This window comes from Macaca nemestrina, chromosome 17 (genome assembly GCF_043159975.1).
Source record: "Macaca nemestrina isolate mMacNem1 chromosome 17, mMacNem.hap1, whole genome shotgun sequence".
Taxonomy (NCBI): domain Eukaryota; kingdom Metazoa; phylum Chordata; class Mammalia; order Primates; family Cercopithecidae; genus Macaca; species Macaca nemestrina.
The window spans coordinates 19,506,511-19,524,863 of NC_092141.1; the positions used below are offsets into that span (position 1 = coordinate 19,506,511).

At 44.3% G+C, this 18,353-nt stretch overlaps 1 long non-coding RNA gene across 2 annotated transcripts; it reads right to left on the bottom strand.

Annotated features, from left to right (window-relative positions):
* Nucleotides 1-500: 500 nt before the first annotated feature.
* LOC139359466 (uncharacterized) lies at nt 501-17,656 on the bottom strand. 2 transcript variants are annotated; one of them, XR_011615481.1, is made up of 4 exons: nt 17,557-17,656; nt 4,874-4,992; nt 4,475-4,532; nt 501-1,096 (listed from the first exon to the last, which is right to left on the bottom strand). It is a non-coding gene; the product is annotated as an uncharacterized lncRNA (long non-coding RNA). The 2 variants fall into 2 exon arrangements; XR_011615480.1 differs by having other exon boundaries at nt 4,854-4,992.
* Between the last annotated feature and the right edge of the window lie 697 nt (nt 17,657-18,353).

Consider the following 18,353-nt stretch of genomic DNA (forward strand, 5'->3'; position numbering starts at 1 on the left):
GTGTTAAAAGTGGGACTCCTGGCTGGGAGTGGTGGGCCACACCTGTAATCCCAGCACTTTGGGAGGCCGGGGCAGGCAGATCACTTGAGTCCAGGAGTTCAAGACCAGCCTGGGCAACATGGCAAAATCCCATCTCTACCAAAACTACAAAAAGTAGCCAGGCTTGGTGGCGCATGCCTGTGGTCCCAGCTACTTGGGAGGCTGAGGCAGGAGAATCTCTTGGACCCAGGAGGCGGAGATTGCAGTGAGCCGAGATCACACCACTCCACTTCAGCCTGGGCGACAGAGCAAGACCCTGTCTCAAAAAAGAAAGAAAGAAAGAAAAAAAGTGAGACTTCTAAGTTTGGGTCTGCCATATTTGAAGAGTGGCCTTTGCAGCTCTTCAGTAAAATTATTTCCTTTAGAAGTGGGATTATTTTGCCCATGTGAATGCTACAGTGTAATGCCTCTAAACACTCAGTTCTTAATTTTCTTTTCTTTAGCTTTTTTTTTTTTTTTTTTTTTTTTAAGATGGAGTCTCCTTGTTCTGTTGCCCAGGCAGGAGTGCATTGGCATGAACATGACTCGCTGTAGACTTGAAATAGGCTCAAGCAATCCTCCCACCTTGGTCTCCTAAAGTGCTAGGCTTACAAGTGTGAGCCAGCATGCCTGGCCTCAGCTGTTAATTTTCTGAGAGTTTACTTCCTGTCAAAGTCAAGAATCTCCTATTTTTCAAAATCTTCCCTGTTGCATGACTGACACTAAACAGACATTTACTATCAGTACGTCCATTCGTTTTAAGTCCTGAGCCAAGCCCTAGTAAATGTAAGCTATTCATTAACTCAAATTGTGCTGATTTAATTCCAGGCAAAATAAGCTCCCACAATTTCATGAGCAGCTACCACGGCACAGGAAGCCTAAGTTGGCTGTTTGCATCCCGTATGTGATCCATCAGCAAACTCTGATCTGTCAAAAGACAAAAAGCACAACAAGTTTTAAAATCTTAATTGGCTTTTATTTGTGACTCAAGAATTGTGCAATAACTCATTCTCGTAAAATAGAATGAGTGTTCCGATGAGCTGAACACAGGAGGTTTGGCTCGATAGGGAGAAAAGGTCTGTGGAAAGAGAAAGAGAGAACAAAAAGCAGACGAGTGGTTTCAAAGTGACTTTCCTTGTACGTTGGTCCCCAGCTGAAAATGACTTCATTTGTAATATTTTTAATTTAGGATGGGTTTATTGGGAGCATCTGCAAAGTTTAAAGCAGAGGGGACGTCCTATCATGCTGGCTAAAACTGGCCTGTTTGGGGATTTGGCTATTATCCCTCTGCGTCCTGATACCCTGGAAGGTCAGATAAACAATTCAGTTTTGGCTTGTTGGCGTGGAACTTCAGTATGAGGAACTCTATTTTGGTTTGATCTGTTGGGCCTAGTGCAGAAGCTCACTCCAGACTAATGGCATCCTATAAATTTTATTTAACAGGTCAAAGCTGGATTTTTAACAGAAAAGTCAGGAAAATCACATTGGAGCCCAGTGTGTTACTACCATTTGTGTTAGGCTGTTCTTGCATTACTCTAAAGAAATACCTGAGAATGGGTAATTTATTAAGAAAAGAGGTTTAATTGGCTCATGGTTCTGCAGGCTTTACGGGAAGCATGGTACTGGCATCTGCCTGGTCTCTGGTGAGGTCTGGAAACGTTCAATCATGGTAGAAGGTGAAGGGGAAACAGGGACCTCACATGGCAAAAGCAGGAGCAAGTGAGGCAGGTGGGGGCGCATGCGGGCAGTGGAGGGGGGTTGGGGGAGGTACCACACACTTTTAAGTGACCAGATCTCTCAAGAACTCACTATCAGAAAGACAGCACCATACCATGAGGGATCCAGTCCCAAGATCCAAATACATTCCACCAAGCCCCACCTCCAGCATTGGGGATTACAATTCAACATGAGATTTGGGCAAGGACAAATATCCAAACTAAATCAACATTGTATAACCACGATCATCTATTTGATCAAAGTCTGTTGAGATAGCAGAGTTTAGGAGAGTGCATCTCCCAGGCACACTATAGGCATCGGATAAGAATGCTTGTTCACAGCTAGTCCCATGGCACATCTACAAGTGCCAGGTCTTATGCACTGGTAAGACAGCTATCACGGTATGGGGGACATAAAAATAAGTCAAATGACTCTAGGGGCCGAGGGAAAACTTCCCCTTCACCCTCTGAAAGTTTGCCTTAAGACCAACTCACAAAAGGCAGATTAATATGAGAAATAACATAGAAATTTACTAATGTGCACAAAAGGAAAATTGCAGAGTGATTATCCCAATCCCTCAATGGGATCCAGAAGCTTCCTTACCCTCTTGAGGTTACAGAAAGCATCAGGGCTCAGAGCATGACCAAAACCAGATTATGGTGGTAGATCAGATCGTGGCAGTTATGGAGGGGAAGAAGAGGAGGCCTGGCTAGCAAAGGGGGTCATGTTATGTAGATGAAGCCTCACAGGTAGCAACCCTCGGAGAGAATAGATGGTGAATATTTCTTCTAGACTTTAAAGGTGTCAGACTCTCAGTTAATCTTTCCCCGATCTGGATGAGGGAGGGTCTCAGAGACGGCCTGGCTTCATCAGTGCAGATTTCTCTACAGATGCAAATCTCCCCAACAAAAGGCAGCTTTTAAATTATTTTTGTATTTCCAGCCCTTCTGAATAGCCATCTTAAACTATTATTAAGGAAGTATATTTTGGGGTGAAATATTTTTATTTTCTTCAGTCCCCACTTTGAGACTTTTACCTTCAGAAAATTTCACATATGGAAAGGCAAGTTGAAGCCAGGTGCAATGGCTCACGCCTGTAATCCCGCACTTTGGGAGGCTGAGGCAGGTGGATTTCCTGAGTTCAGGAGTTTGAGACCAGCCTGGCCAATATGGCGAAGCCCTGTCTCTACAAAAAATACAAAAGTGGCTGGGCGCGGTGGCTCAAACCTGTAATCCCAGCACTTTGGGAGGCCAAGACGGGTGGATCACGAGGTCAGGAGATCGAGATCATCCTGGCTAACATGGTGAAACCCCGTCTCTACTAAGAAATACAAAAAACTAGCCGGGCGAGGTGGTGGGCGCCTGTAGTCCCAGCTACTCGGGAGGCTGAGGCTGGAGAATGGCGTGAACCCGGGAGGCGGAGCTGAGATCCGGCCCTTGCACTCCAGCCTGGGAGACAGAGCGAGACTCCGTCTCACAAAAAAAAAAAAAAAAAAAAAAAAAAAAAAAAATACAAAAGTTAGCCAAGCACGATGGTGCATGCACCTATAGTCCAGCTACTTGGGAGGCTGAGGTGGGAGGATCACTTGAGTCCAGGAGGTGGAGGCTGCAGTGAGCCAAGATCATGTCTCTGCACTCTAGCCTGGGTGATGAGCAAGACAGTGTCTCAAGAAAAAAAAAAAAAAGGTAAGTTGATAGCTTTGGAGAGATTTGAGTTAGACGTTGTTAGATAAGAAATAGGCAAAGGAGGGGAAAAACAAATTGAGATAAGAAGAAAAGAGCAAATTATATACATTTTCCCCATATTCTTTTAAATCACTCTTCATACTGAGAATAAGTCAGTTTGGTTAAACAGCTTTGTCCAGTTTTAGGAGGTGACATTGCAGATGGGATAGGTCTGGAGTGCAGTGGCACAATCTTGGCTCACTGCAACCTCCACCTCCCGGGTTCAAGCAATTCTTCTGCCTCAGCCCCCTGAGTAGCTGGGATTATAAGTGTACACCACCATGCCTGGCTAATTTTTGTATTTTTAGCAGAGACCAGGTTTTCACCATGTTGTCGGGGCTGATCTGAAACTCCTGACCTCAGGTGATCCACTTGCCTCAGCCTCCCAAAGTGCTGGGATTACAATAGGCTTGAGCCACTGCGCCCAACCTGTGGTGGCATTCTGACAGTTTTTTCTGGACTGTAGTTCAAACCAGGTGTTCAAGTAACGTTTCTGAGTAGCCCATACACCAGCAGGCATGAAGGCTATTTACATTAATTTGCTCTGGTGATTTATCCCAAAGTTTATATCAAGTTGTCGAGCTTCAGTATGCAGGGCTTCAAGAAAAACAGTTCTAATTTCTAGTGAGTCCAAGTCAGAAAAATGAGAGAAAAATGGAAAAACACTAGTTTGGAGACTTATAGCTGGAAAGATTTCAGGATTCAACCCAATAATAATAATAGCAGGTGTTCTATGGTTTTCTTCTGAAATATAATTTTTCTGTCTCTAGTTCCCCTTTTCTACCAAAGACAGATCACAGTAGGACCAATCTATTTTGTAAAATAAATTATTGTCTTATTAAACTTGGCCTGATTATTTGCACAAAGTACAGCAAGATTAGTGATTGGCCATATAGGCTTTTTTCAAATCGGCTCTTTTGGAACTTTTCATAGAGAATTTTGGATTAGACTTTTAAAAGCTTCCTGAAGCTGAGAAGCTAAGCTAAGAATTTGCCATCGGACTATACTTACAATACCTGTACGAACTGGATGAACTCCTCTTTTCTTGAAGTCCCTCAAACGAGGTTCTTGGGCCTGTCAGAAAGTGACATTGTTTACTTACTGCAAAATCAGGAACCTTGCAAGGGAACAATGTAGACGAGTGAGAAAGACAAAAAGGGCCTTTCTATTTGAGTAATGTGAGCCCCTTTAAATAAATTATCAGGCCCAGAGAGACATTTAAAATGTGGTCAGCCATGATGGCTCACACCTGTAATCTCAGCACTTTGGGAGGCCAAGGCTGGTGGATCACTTGAGCCTAGGAGTTTGAGACCAACCTGGGCAACATGGCAAGACCTCCTCTCTACAAAACAAAACAAAACAACAACAAAAACAACAAAACAAAATAAAAATTACCTGGGCATGGTGGCACAGACCTGTAGTCCCAGCTACTGGTGTGGGAGGATCGCTTGAGCCCAGGAGGTGGAGGTTGCAGTGAGTCAAGATCGCGATCGCACAACTGCATTTCAGTCTGGGTGACAGAGCGAGACCCTGTCTAAAAAAAAAAAAAAAAAAAGTAACAGCAGTCACATCTCACTCCCATTTGATCTAAATAATTACTCTGAAGCCACTTGCTGTGCATACTCGGGACTAACTGCCACCACATAGCCCTAACATGCCATATACCCTACACTTCAACAATGTATACCAATCACTAGCTAATGTTATTTCTATACACTAATGAGAATTCCTGATGAACAACTTTTGTAATCACTCCCTCTCCTGAGTTGTCATTTTTTCTTTAAAAACTTGAGCCTCTCCTTTGTTTCCTAGAATACTCCCCAAGGCAACCTGAAAGTGTGTCCGGGACTGCATTCCTCAACTTCAGCCCAAATAAAGTCTATATTAATTTTGCCTCACCTTCCTTTTAGTTATTAGGCCAGTCTTTCCAAGGGACTTCTCTTTTTTTTTTTCTTTTTTGAGATGGAGTTTCGCTGTTCTCACCCAGGTTGGAGTGCAATGGCGTGATCTCAGCTCACTGCAACCTCCGCCTCCTGGGTTCAAGTGATTCTCCTCCCTCAGCCTCCCAAGTAGCTGGAACTACAGGCATGTGCCACCATGCCTGGCTAATATTTGTGTTTTTAGTAGAGATGGGGTTTCACCATGTTGGTCAGGCTGGTCTCGAACTCCTGACCTGAAGTCATCCGCCCACCTCAGCCTCCCAAAGTACTGGGATTACAGGCGTGAGCCACCACGCCTGGCCTCCAAGGGACTTTTTATAGGCTCTGTAAAGTTAACCTCGATTCCTCAAAGTAGTCTGGTCATAATGAAAATATGCCATTTCAGTCAAAGCCTCAGTAAAATAACGAGTGTATCCAATTGTGTCCTGTTACAAAAGAAAACAGATTCTTACTGAACTTATGTAAATAACTATATTGCCATAGATTAAGAATAGTTACAAATAGTTTCCAAATTCTGGAGAAATCAGGTAGAGAGAAAGGTAAATATTTCAGTTTTGCTCATAAAAACATACTTTACCCAATTGCTGTAAGCTAAATACCTAAAAAGAAAAAAAGTTTTTTTAACTCTGGAAAACAAAACATAAAAAGAATCACCAGTGTTTTATTTATTTATTTTTTTTTTTATTTTTTATTTTTTTTTTTTGAGACGGAGTCTCGCTCTGTCGCCCAGGCTGGAGTGCAGTGGCCGGGTCTCAGCTCACTGCAAGCTCCGCCTCCCGGGTTCACGCCATTCTCCTGCCTCAGCCTCCGGAGTAGCTGGGACTACAGGTGCCCGCCACCTCGCCCAGCTAGTTTTTTGTATTTTTAGTAGAGACGGGGTTTCACCATGTTAGCCAGGATGGTCTCGATCTCCTGACCTTGTGATCCGCCCGTCTCGGCCTCCTAAAGTGCTGGGATTACAGGCTTGAGCCACCGCGCCCGGCCGTGTTTTATTTTTTAAATAGGTTATTTTAAAAAAATATATTTCAGCACTCTATTAGTTCAATCTCATGTAATTTTGTTGTATTTGATGTTGGGATATCAATCCTCATGAGCACATCAGCTTTTTACTAGAGTTTGAGAAGTTTTTGCCTAATCCAATGGTATGATGACCAATGTTATCATAAACCTATATTCAAAAGTCCTTGTCAGGTCCTTACCATTAATGTCCTAGAAGACATTTTGGACTGCAGTTGATTTTTTTTTTTTTCCCAGAGTGAGAACAGGAGTGCTTTATGGTCCGAGTGGAGTGTTTAGGAGGAGTGCCTCCCAGCTCCCGCCGGTGGGCTCACCTGAGTGGGGGCCCAGCTGAGGCCACTGTGGGAAACAGCCCCCACTCCCAGGGGATGCCTCGCACGCTGCCTTCAGTCTCTCGCTAGCCTTGCCTAGCGTGGGCGCTGGGCCGCCCTTTAGGGTGGGTCTGCACACCCGTGTTCAGGGCTCCTGGCCAGAAGCGGAGCCACAGGCATGCTGAGGCCCTGGGTGAGCACGGAGGGCAAGCAGGTGCTGGGGCAGTGCGCACCCCGAAGCAAAGCAGCCCCTGCCCAGCCTCTGTAAACAGACCCTCATGGGTCCCTCCTGGGCCTCAGTCACATCCCTGAGAAACACTGGGGACTGGCGGCTCTGCCCTGAGAGGGCCAGGGTGTCCACCGAGTCTGGCCGAAGCCAGCTGTCCCCTCCTTCCCTGCAGAGCAGACTCACGCCAGGCCTGGAGGCCCAGCACCGGACTGCAGTTGATTACAAACTGCTTTCTGAGAAGAATCAAAGTAAAGCAATAGCTTTCTGTGAGTGGCAAAATACTTAGAATAGCCATGATTAAAGATATACTTGACAAGGAAATTTGGTTATTTCTGAGGCATACAACAAAATAATCATATTTATGACTGACAAAACGTATCAAGATAGAATTTTAAGAATCTCATACAATTTTGGAACATGATTAATTACACATTTATAAAAATATAACTCAAAGAAAGTTAAAAATGCTTTCTGTGTGATTTTTACATACTAAGGCTAATATGTCTTAGACTTCTAGAGTTTCTTTTTTTTTTTTTCTTTTGGGGCTGTATGTGGTGGCTCACACCTGTAATTCCAGCACTTTGGGAGGCCATGGTAGGTGGATCCCTTGAGCCCAGGAGTTGAAGACCAGCCTGGGCAACATGGCGAAACTCTGCATCTACTAAAAATACAAAAAGTAGCGAGGTGTGGTGGCGTACCCCTGTAGTCCCTGTGACGGGAACTGAGGGGAAATGATCAGTTGAGCCTAGGAGGCAGAGGTTGCAGTGAGCCATGATCATGCCACTACACTCCAGCCGAAGCAAGAGAGTAAGACCCTATCTCAAAAAAAAAGAAGAAGAAGACTGGGCGAGGTGGCTCATGCCTGTCATCCCAGCACTTCGGGAGGCCAAGGCAGTGGATCACTTGAGGTCAGGAGTTCAAGACCAGCCTGGCCAAAATGGTGAAACCCCATCTCTATTAAAAATACAAAAATTACCCTATGTGGTGGTGGGCACCTGTAATCCCAGTTACTCGGGAGGCTGAGGCAGGAGAATTGTTTGAACTAGGCAGTGGAGGTTGCAGTGAGCTGGGATGGCGCCACTGCACTCCAGCCAGGCAATAGAGTGGGAACAAGTCTCAGAAAGAAAAAAAAAAAAAGAAAAGAAATTTGATTTTGGGAAGTTTGTCATATAACAAAGGCTCAAAACACTTGATACTAAAATAATAATGGTTTAAAGCATTTGATCAAAATAGGATTGCAGGTCACTGTAAAATTATATTCATTTAGCCAAAGTGATAATTAAAAGATTTCAAAAAGTAAAAGCCTTTACTCTGTGATAGAGAGGGGACTGTTTCCCAGCTAATGAAAATACCTAATAAAAACAACATGAAGTGAATCTGTGTCTCCCTCTCCCCTTCCCGTTTTTTGCAGTTTGCTCAAAAGGTAAACAAAAATCTTCTACTATCTCTTATTAATACTACACAAAAATCTGTTCAAAAGAAAAAACTAAATGCTACCTTTGCATCCATGTATTATTAATGCTGGAGCTTATTTTAATAAGACCTTATAAACACATTCATTCAATCTCAGCTTTCATCACAAGTTAAGATTCCCATAAACTGGCCAGACGCAGTGGGTCACAGCTGTAATCCCAGCACTTTGGGAGGCCGAAGTAGGCAGATGACCTGAGGTCAGAAGTTTCAAGACCAGCCTGGCCAACATTGTGAAACCCTTTCCCTACTAAAAATAAAAAAAAAATTAGTTGGGCGTGGTGGTGCATGCCTGTAGTCCCAGCTACTCGGGAGGCTAAGGCACGAGAATTGCTTGAACCCGGGTGGCAGAGGTTGCAGTGAGCTGAGATCGCACCATTGCACTCCAGCCTGAGTGACAGAGCAAGACTCCATCTCGATTAAAAAAATAAAATTAAATGAATAAATAAATATGTGAAAAGCAAACACAGCTGGAAGGCAAAGCATCTAGATCCCCAAAAATCAAGGATTTCTCTTTTTTTTTTTTTTTTTTGAGATGGAGTCTCACTCACTCTATCGCCTAGGCTGGAGTGCAGTGGCTTGATCTCAGCTCACTGCAACCTATGCCTCCCAAGTTCAAGTGATTCTCCTGCCTCAGCCTGCTGAGTAGCTGGGATTACAGGTGCCTGCCACCATGCCCGGCTAATTTTGTTATTGTTTGTTAAGATGGGGTTTCACTATGTTGGCCAGGCAGGTCTCAAACTCCTGACCTCAAGTGATCCTCCCAAAATGTTGAGGTTACAGGCGTGAGCCACCGCGCCCAGCCAGGGATCTCATTTTAGCATTGAATCCCAAGTCCCCCCAAAGAGGGACACTCCATAGGACCAAGTCTTTTTTTTTTTTCTTTGACACAGAGTTTTGCTCTTGTTGCGAAGGCTAGAGTGCAATGGCACGATCTTGGCTCACCTCAACATATGCCTCCTGGGTTCAAGTGATTTTCTTGCTTCAGCCTCCCAAGTAGCTGGGATTAGAGGCATGCACCACCATGCCCAGCTAATTTTGTAATTTTAGTAGAGACGGGGGTTTCTCCATGTTGGTCAGGCTGGTCTCGAACTCCCGACCTCAGGTGATCTGCCCACCTCGGCCTCCCAAAGTGCTGGGATTACAGGCGTGAGCCACTGCACCCGGCCAGGACCAAGTCTTGTACATGCTTCTACAGTGCACCTTACTGCAAGAGCGACCCAATGCCAATCAGCCCATTCTGTGCTGAGCTCATTCTCATGAGAGTCCTATGCCTTGGTGGTGAGTGTTTCCACAGCCTCCAAGTGTCCACACTGCACCTTTCTTATCTAAACACCCAAAGAAATGAGTAGCCCCTTGCAAACAACTGCAGTCAGCCACCTCCAAAACCGCAGCCCTCACCAGTGACAAGCCAGCTATCTCACGCACACACAGGCTGTGTTCTCTCATAGCACAGAGAGAACTGCTACCCCCACAAAGCCGAAGAGATCGTGCAATGCAATGCAAGAGGGAGCAGAGCTTTAGACTGAGGGGAACCTGCCCGCAACTCTTTGGAGGAAGAATTTCTCAAGGAAAACAGGAGACCTTAGAAAGAGGGTGAGTGGAGCCTTTTTCTGTTTTCCTCAAGGGTCTCACTCAGAGTCATTAGAAGTTCCTTCTAGATGCCTTTATGTGGTACTGAAGATGACAAAACAAGGAGAAGCAGGGAGGATTAGAAGTAAATGGGAGAGGCTGGGCACAGTGGCTCATGCCTGTAATCCTAGGACTTTGGGAGGCCGAGGCAGGCATATCACCTGAGGTCAAGAGTTTGAAACCAGCCTGGCCAACATGGTGAAACCCCGTCTCTACTAAAAATACAAAAATTAGCCAGGCGTGCCTGTAACCCCAGTTACTTGGGAGGCTGAGGCAGGAGAATCGCTTGAACCCAGGAGGCAGAGGTTGCAGTGAGCCGAGATTGCACCATTGCACTCCAGCCTGGACAAGAGAGCGAGATGCCATCAAAAAAAAAAAAAAAAAAAAAAAAAAAAGGAAGTAAATGGGAGAACAGTTCTCAAGAAAGGAAGCAAACAGAGAGACCAAGCACATAACTCAAAAAGGGGTTTCAAAAAAGAAGAAAAAAAAAAAACACACACACAACACAATGCACGCGCACGCACACACACACACACACACACACACACACAGAGTTTCAGCTGACTGGAGAAAAAAAGTCCCCAAAATAGGATCCAAAAAAGCAGAACGGCCTTTTAAAAAAATATGTATGTAGCTTGAATATCAGCTTTTAATTAAGCTGACTTCTGACCACAGAGCTCTTTAAGAAAATCTTGCAAATCTCTTATCAGACTTTATTCAGAACACGTAGCTAATACTCCTGGCTTTTGAACTCTTTTACCAAAGGTACCTTCCTCAATAAAAATTGGTCGCTCCCAAAAGTCAAAAGTCACACAAATGTCAAACCAAATGAGACTGATTCCCTGACTGGGAATTGAACATTGAATCCAGGCTATGGTGATTAAAATGTGGAATTTTAACTTCTAAGCTGGAAGATAGAATGCAGTCATTCTAAATCCTACAGGGCATCCAAAGCAGGCAGTTTGAGCATGCAAAGGATTTTAACTTTGTTTTAGGTGAATTTTTTTTTTTTTTTTTTTTTTTTTTAGATGAAGTCTCACTCTGTCACCCAGGCTGGAATGCAGTGGCACCATCTTGGCTCACTGCAACCCCCGCCTCCTGGGTCCAAGTGATTCTCATGCCTCAGCCTCCTGAGTAGCTAGAACTACAGGTGTGCACCACCACACCCAGCTAATTTTTGTATTTTTAATAGAGACAGGGTTTCGCAGTGTTGGCCAGGCTGGTCTCGAACTCCTGGCCTCGAGTGATCCACCTGCCTTGGTCTCCCAAATGCTGGGATTACAGGCATGAGCCACCATGCCCGGGTAGGTCAAATTTTTGATTGTTAATTTTCTCAAGAGAATTTCTAAATCCAGTCATGACACCACGATGCTGTCTTTCTTTTAATTTAACTTTCTCATAAATACAAATAAGGATAAGGGATCTCTAAAATCCTTTTTTTTTTTTAAAAATTAGAAATGTTTCTAATTTAAAGGATCCATCTGAGGAAAGAGATCAAACAATATGAATACTTATACCAAAAAGTACACAAGAGTCGCTACACCCAATACTAGACGCAAATCCTTTTCTCCCGTTAATCAAGATTTCACAGAGGAAAATAGAGACAGTGATTTTTACCTTCTGCTTGACTGGATTCTGCAAAAAGAGAGGCAGGGAGCCTGGCTGGTGAGAATGTCTTATCCTTCCACAGGCTGGTGAGGTCCTGGGTTCCCTGAGCTGTGGCTTCAGAAGAGCAGAGCTTTGGTTTTGTCAGAAAAATGAAAATCTTAAAAGTGGCCCAAGATGGCCGCAAGTTGGACATATGGGTAATAGAAACTGGGCCTATGGACTAAAGCTGAACTCGCGCCTGCAAGGCTTGAGTTTGTCAAATATTTCACTGAATTATTGATTATAACCTTGCCTATGCCACGAAGCACAAAGACAGTATAGAATCAATCATCCCCTAAGATGCCTACATGCTCATTAACCTTTTACCGTTGTCAACCTGAAATAATTGAAAGGATCAGCATCCAGTTTTAAAGAGTTTATTCAAGTGAAAAACTGGCAATTGCCATCCAGAAAACACAGACTCCAGTGCTCCAAAATTAAAAGTTAAGGTCTTGGCCGGGCACGGTGGCTCATGTCTGTAATTCCAGCACTTTGGGAGCCTAAGGCAGGCAGATCACGAGGTCAGGAGATCGAGACCATCCTGGTCAACATGGTGAAACCCCATTTCTACTAAAATACAAAAAATTAGCCAGACGTGGTGGCATATACACCTGTAGTCCCAGCTACTCAGGAGGCTGAGGCAGGGGAATTGCTTGAACCCGGGAGGCAGAGGTTGCAGTGAGCCAAGATTGCACCACTGCCCTGCAGCCTGGGCAACAGAGCGAGACTCCATCTCAAAAAAAAAAAAAAAAAGACAAGTTAAAATCTCACTTATAGTGGCAGAAAACAAAAAAATCTAGTAGGATTATAACATTTTCTACACAGGGCTGGTTTATTAGTTACAATTTAATTAGCTGCAGCATATTTTCACTTCCTTTCCATTGTTAGATGTTAAATACGCAAAAAGCATATTTAACATTCCATTTTAGACAATGTGATCCTCGTGAAATCTTCGTGTGAGAGAGGAAAGAGGGAAGTTCATTTATCATGAAGATCAATAGTTGAGAGGGAAGGGGTCTTCCCTGGCATCCTTCATTCATTTACAACATTTTACAGAATAATTTAGGTAAGAAAAAAGACTAATGTATAATCAGGGAAACAGAAGTTACAGCTTCCTAGGTTACAGCTGCCAGTTTATGTGACTCAGATCCCGTAATCGCATTCCCTTACGGCTCAAAATATTTTAAGGTTCTGAAAGCTTAGATTTCGAATTACTTATTTTCATACCCTATATATGTTAACCATGTGTTTGCTTTATCTTATGTACAACATCGCTCAGCACCAATCAGAATTGTAGGAATGTCACCTTTGCTTCTCCATTTCCATGTAACAGAATGTATAAATACGATCTTGTGTAGCCCACTTGAAAGACATTTTTGGTTTGTTCTGAGTCTATATTTCCCAGAGAATTAGTCCTCAAACTTCGCTCGGGATAAAACTAACTTTAAATTTCTTTAAGTTATAGTGCCTGTTATGTAACCTTTCTGTCAATAGTATCCTGCTCACAGCACCAAAACTGTATGGGGCAAGGGAAAATTCTGCTGAAAAATCAACTCACAATAGGTAAATTAATAGGAGAAATGACATAGAAACTAATACGCACAGAAGGAAAATCGCAGAGTGATTACCCCCACTCTCCAGTGGGGTTCCGAAGCTTATGTACTTATCTTGAGGTTACATTAACAATGGGGGCTCGGCCGGGCGCGGTGGCTCAAGCCTGTAATCCCAGCACTTTGGGAGGCCGAGACGGGTGGATCACGAGGTCAGGAGATCGAGACCATCCTGGCTAACATGGTGAAACCCCGTCTCTACTAAAAAATACAAAAAACTAGCCGGGCGAGGTGGCGGGCGCCTGTAGTCCCAGTTACTCGGGAGGCTGAGGCGGGAGAATGGCGTGAACCCGGGAGGCGGAGCTTGCAGTGAGCTGAGATCTGGCCACTGCACTCCAGCCTGGGCGACAGAGCGAGACTCCGTCTCAAACAACAACAACAACAACAACAACAACAACAACAACAAAACAATGGGGGCTCAGAGCATGGCCAAAACCAGATTACAGTGTTAGATCAGGTTATGGCGGCAACACACGTTATGGAGGGGAAGAAGAGGAGGCCTGGCTAGCAAAGAGGGTCTTGTTATGTAGATGAAGCCTCACAGGTAGCAACACTCAGAGAGAATAGGTGGTGAGTGTTTCTTTTAGACTTTAAAGGTGTCAGACTCTCGGTTAATCTTTCCCAGATCTGGATGAGGGAGGGCCTCAGAAACAGCCTGGCTTCATCAGTGCAAATTTCTCTACAGATGCAAATCTCCCCCACGAAAGGCAGCTTTTTAGTTATTTTTGTATCTCCAACCCTTCTGAATATCTGCCTTGAGCTATGTCGAGGAAGTCTATTTTAGGGTAAAATCATTTGATTTCCTCAGATGCTTTGATATTGTGATTTATAATAAGAAATATCTGGCCGGGCACGGTGGCTCAAGCCTATAATCCCAGCACTTTGGGAGGCCGAGACGGGCAGATCCCGAGATCAGGAGATTGAGACCATCCTGGCTAACATGGTGAAACCCCGTCTCTACTAAAAAATACAAAAAACTAGCCGGGCGCGGTGGTGGGCGCCTGTAGTCCCAGCTACTCGGGAGGCTGAGGCAGGAGAATGGCGTAAACCCGGGAGGCGGAGCTTGCAGTGAGCTGAGATCCGGCCACCGCACTCCGGCCTGGGCAACAGAGCGAGACTTCGTCTCAAAAAAAAAAAAAAAAAAAAAGAAATATCTATTTGGTTTTTGTTCCTGGTTCCTGGCACACCAGCTCCTAAACTCTTGGAATGTCTGGAGTGATAAGTGTCTTTTTGTATGCTAGTGAGATGATTAGTGGCTGGGGGTCCCTAGATAGCCTTCGGATGGAGTTGGTTGTCAGGGAAACCAACCATACAATTGGAGAATCGGCACTTTCAGCCCCACCTGCTAACACCGGAGAGTAGAGAGGGCCTGAAGCTTGAGCTGATTACCAATGACCAATGATTGATCAATCGTGCCTACATAATGAGCCTCCAGAACATTCCAAAAAGATGGGGTTCAGAGAGCTTCTGAATGGCTGAATAGATGGAGCTGGCTGTAGGGTGGCAGGCCTACAGGATGCCACGGGGGTGTGCTGCAGAGAGAACCTGGAAGCTTATCACCCTTTCCCTTCCATACCTTGCCCCATGGATCACTGCCACCTGGCTATTCATCTGCATCCTTTATAATATTCCTTACTAATACAATAAGCTGGTAAACACAAGTAAATGTTTCCTTGCGTTCTATGAATCTTCCTAACAAATTAGAATGGGGTTGCGGGAACCCCAATTTATAGCTGCTCAGTGAGGCGCATAGGTGACAACCTACTACTTGCAATTGGTGTCTGAAAATAGGCCAGTCTTGTGAAAATAGAACTAAGCTCTTAACCTGTGGGATCTGACACTATGCCCAGGTAGACAGTGTCAGAGTTGAATTGGATGGGAGGACTCTCATTGGGTGTCCACTGCAGAATTGCTTAGTGTATGAGGACAAGCCCACACACATCTGATGTCAGAAGTGAAGTGTTGTGTTGAGTGGTGTGAGTAGGAAAAGCAGTTTGTTTTTTTCATCTGTCTTATTAAGACTCAAAGTAAGGGTCTTAATAATAAGACCTTTAATGAGCTCCTATAATAAGTGTAGCAGCTCCTGCCATAGCTCGAAGGCATCCAGGCACCCAGAAGAACTGAGAAATATGCTACTGGTCTATCGTCTAATACCAACTTTTGAATTAAATTCTACTGTGGCAGGCCAGGTCTCACTAACAGCTGAACAGGCAGGCCTCCATGCCAACTGTTTCGGCACTGAGTGGTTAGGTTAAATAATAAAAGCTGAAAGACTCAGTGCCCCTGTACAAAGGCTGGAATGTAACGGAAGCCCACCAAGAGTCTTGCCTAGGTCTTTCCTGGACCTTGAAGCATGACAAGATAACGAAGGAATTCTTAACAGGACCTGTTTAGAATTAAACAAGTTTTAGTTTTTATTTTTTTAAATGGAGTCTCACTGTGTTGCCCAGGCTGGAGTGCAGTGGCACAATCTCAGCTCACCACAACCTCCGCCTCCTGGGTTCAAGTGATTCTCTTGCCTCAGCTTCCTGAGTAGCTGGAACTACAGGCACGTGCCACCATGCCCAGCTAATTTTTGTATTTTTAGCAGAGATGGGGTTTCACTATATTGGCCAGGCTGGTCACAAACTCCTGACCTCAGATGATCCACCCACCCCTGCCTCCCAAAGTGTTGGGCTTACAATAGGCGTGAGCTGCCATGTCTGGCCAAGATTAAACAAGTTGGGTGTTTTTATTTTTGAGACGGAGTTTTGCTCTTGTTACCAAGGCTGGAGTGCAATGGCATGATCTCAGCTCACTGCAACCTCCGCCACCCAAGTTCAAGCGATTCTTCTGCCTCAGCCTCCCAAGTAGCTGGAATTACAGGCACCAGACACCGTGCCTGGCTATTTTTTTGTATTTTTAGTAGAGATGGGGTTTCACCATGTTGGCCAGGCTGGTCTTGAACTCCAGACCTCAGGTGATCCACTCGCCTCGGCCTCCCAAAGTGCTGGGATTATAGGTGTAAGCCACCGTGCCCAGCCAGATTAAACGAGTTTTGTTGGGAGTCTGAAGGATCTCCCCAAACCTCCATGTTTTAGCAGGAGACAAGATAAGGGTAATCACGCCTGACACCTGGACCCATTTAGATTAAGTAAATTTACTGAGGCTCCAGAAGAAGGTCTTCATGACTCAGACCTTAGTTATAGATTAGAAGTTAATCACTTATGTATTTAGATGAATGCACACTTACATGCAGACATATATAACTTAGAAGGTATATAAGCTCTAGAAAACTTTGAAATTTTGAGTTGGTTTGGTGATATTTTCCCAGCCTTTTCCCTGTACCCGTTTACAGAAATAAACTCTCTTCTTTTCCAGTTTGTCTGCGTCTTATTAGTGGGCCATGAAAGTAAGCAGCCAGACCCTTGGTTTGGTCCAGGAACTCTACCAGCAGTGCCTTTCATGGCAAATCACTTGGAAAGGTTTTTCAAAATTTGGAATTCTTGAAGCACAGAGAGAGACTATAGCCAATTTCAGTTGTTCAAAAGGCTCTTCAGGCTGGGCACGGTGGCTCATGCCTGTAATCCCATTACTTTGGGAGGCCGAGGTGGGCGGATCACTTGAGGTCAGGAGTTTGAGACCAGCCTGGTCAACATGGTGAAACCCCATCTCTACTTAAAATACAAAAATTAGCCAGGTGTGGTGGCGGCGCCTGTAGTCCCAGCTATTTAGATGGCTGAGACATGAGAACCGCTTGAACCCAGGAGAAGGAGGTTGCAGTGAGCCGAGATCACGCCACTGCACTTCAGCCGGGGCCACAGAGAAAGACTCTGTCTCAAAAACAAAACAACACAAAAAAGCCTCTTCAGGTTCTAAGGATTAAATCAGAGAGTCTGGAATATTGTCATGTAATGCTCCATCAGAGGTTTTTGCCTGCTCCGTAAAAGCTGGTTTTAAGTAAAATTATGAGAGGTCATTGTTTTGGATGAAGCTCCTACACTAGGCCCCAGTGGACCAGACTAAAAATCAAAATAGAGGCACCAGTGCTAAAGTTCCAGGTTACAAAACCAAAACTAAGTTGTTATCTGACAGGAGAGAGATTTAACAGCCATTTTCCCAAACAGGCCAGTTTCCATTTTTAAGCAGCATGATAATGAATTCCCTCTGCTTTAATCATTACACAAAAGCAGCAGCCTGAAACAACCTGATGTTAACTAGTCAGTTATTCTCCGTTGTTCTGTCTCCCTGTGCCCGCCTTACCAGAAAAGTAGCTTGGAAACCAGGGATACGCTCTTTGTTCTTTGCTTATGCTTTCTTCATTCCTTCTGTCTATAAAGCCAACGCCTTCTGCTCAGCTCGTGGCAACACTCACTCTGTTTTCTAGAATGGAGTGTTGCACAATTCTAGGCTCATAATAAAGTCAATTGAGGTCTTTAAATTTGTTGTAATTTTGTCTTTTGACCTTGGAGTCCACTGTGAAAAATATCCTACTTGTCTCCAAAATTGTCTCTAAGTTATTTTATCTGTTGTAGGCCATTTCATCTGAAAACTTAGCTAACTCCTAGATTATAGCACTTTTGTGTTCTTCGGTGACAAATGTCCTAAATATTTTACCTCAGTTTGGCAATATTACAATTTGTCTAGTAAGGCCTTAACCCCCTCTGAAGTGAGGAATTCTAACAAAGCCAAAAGTATCAGTTTGGCATTGCTCTTTAGTTTCTTAGGCTATCAGCACATCATCTACATATTGGATTGTAAACCAAAAATAAAATTCTAAGCCCCTTAACCAACTGAATGGACCCCTCTTCTCAGCCAAAGAGATTCCAAAATAAACCTGAAACACTAGTTCAGGCCATGATGGGAACGGGTGGTTCGACCTGCCTCATTATACCTTCTTCCCTTGGAACTCAGGCGCAACTGACCACAATTAATGTTAAAACAAGAGACCTTAACACTAATGAAATAGACTCTTTTTTTCTTTTTTTGAGACAGAGTCTCACTCTGTCCCCCATGCTGGAGTGCGGTGGCACAATTTTGGCTCACTGCAACCTCCATCT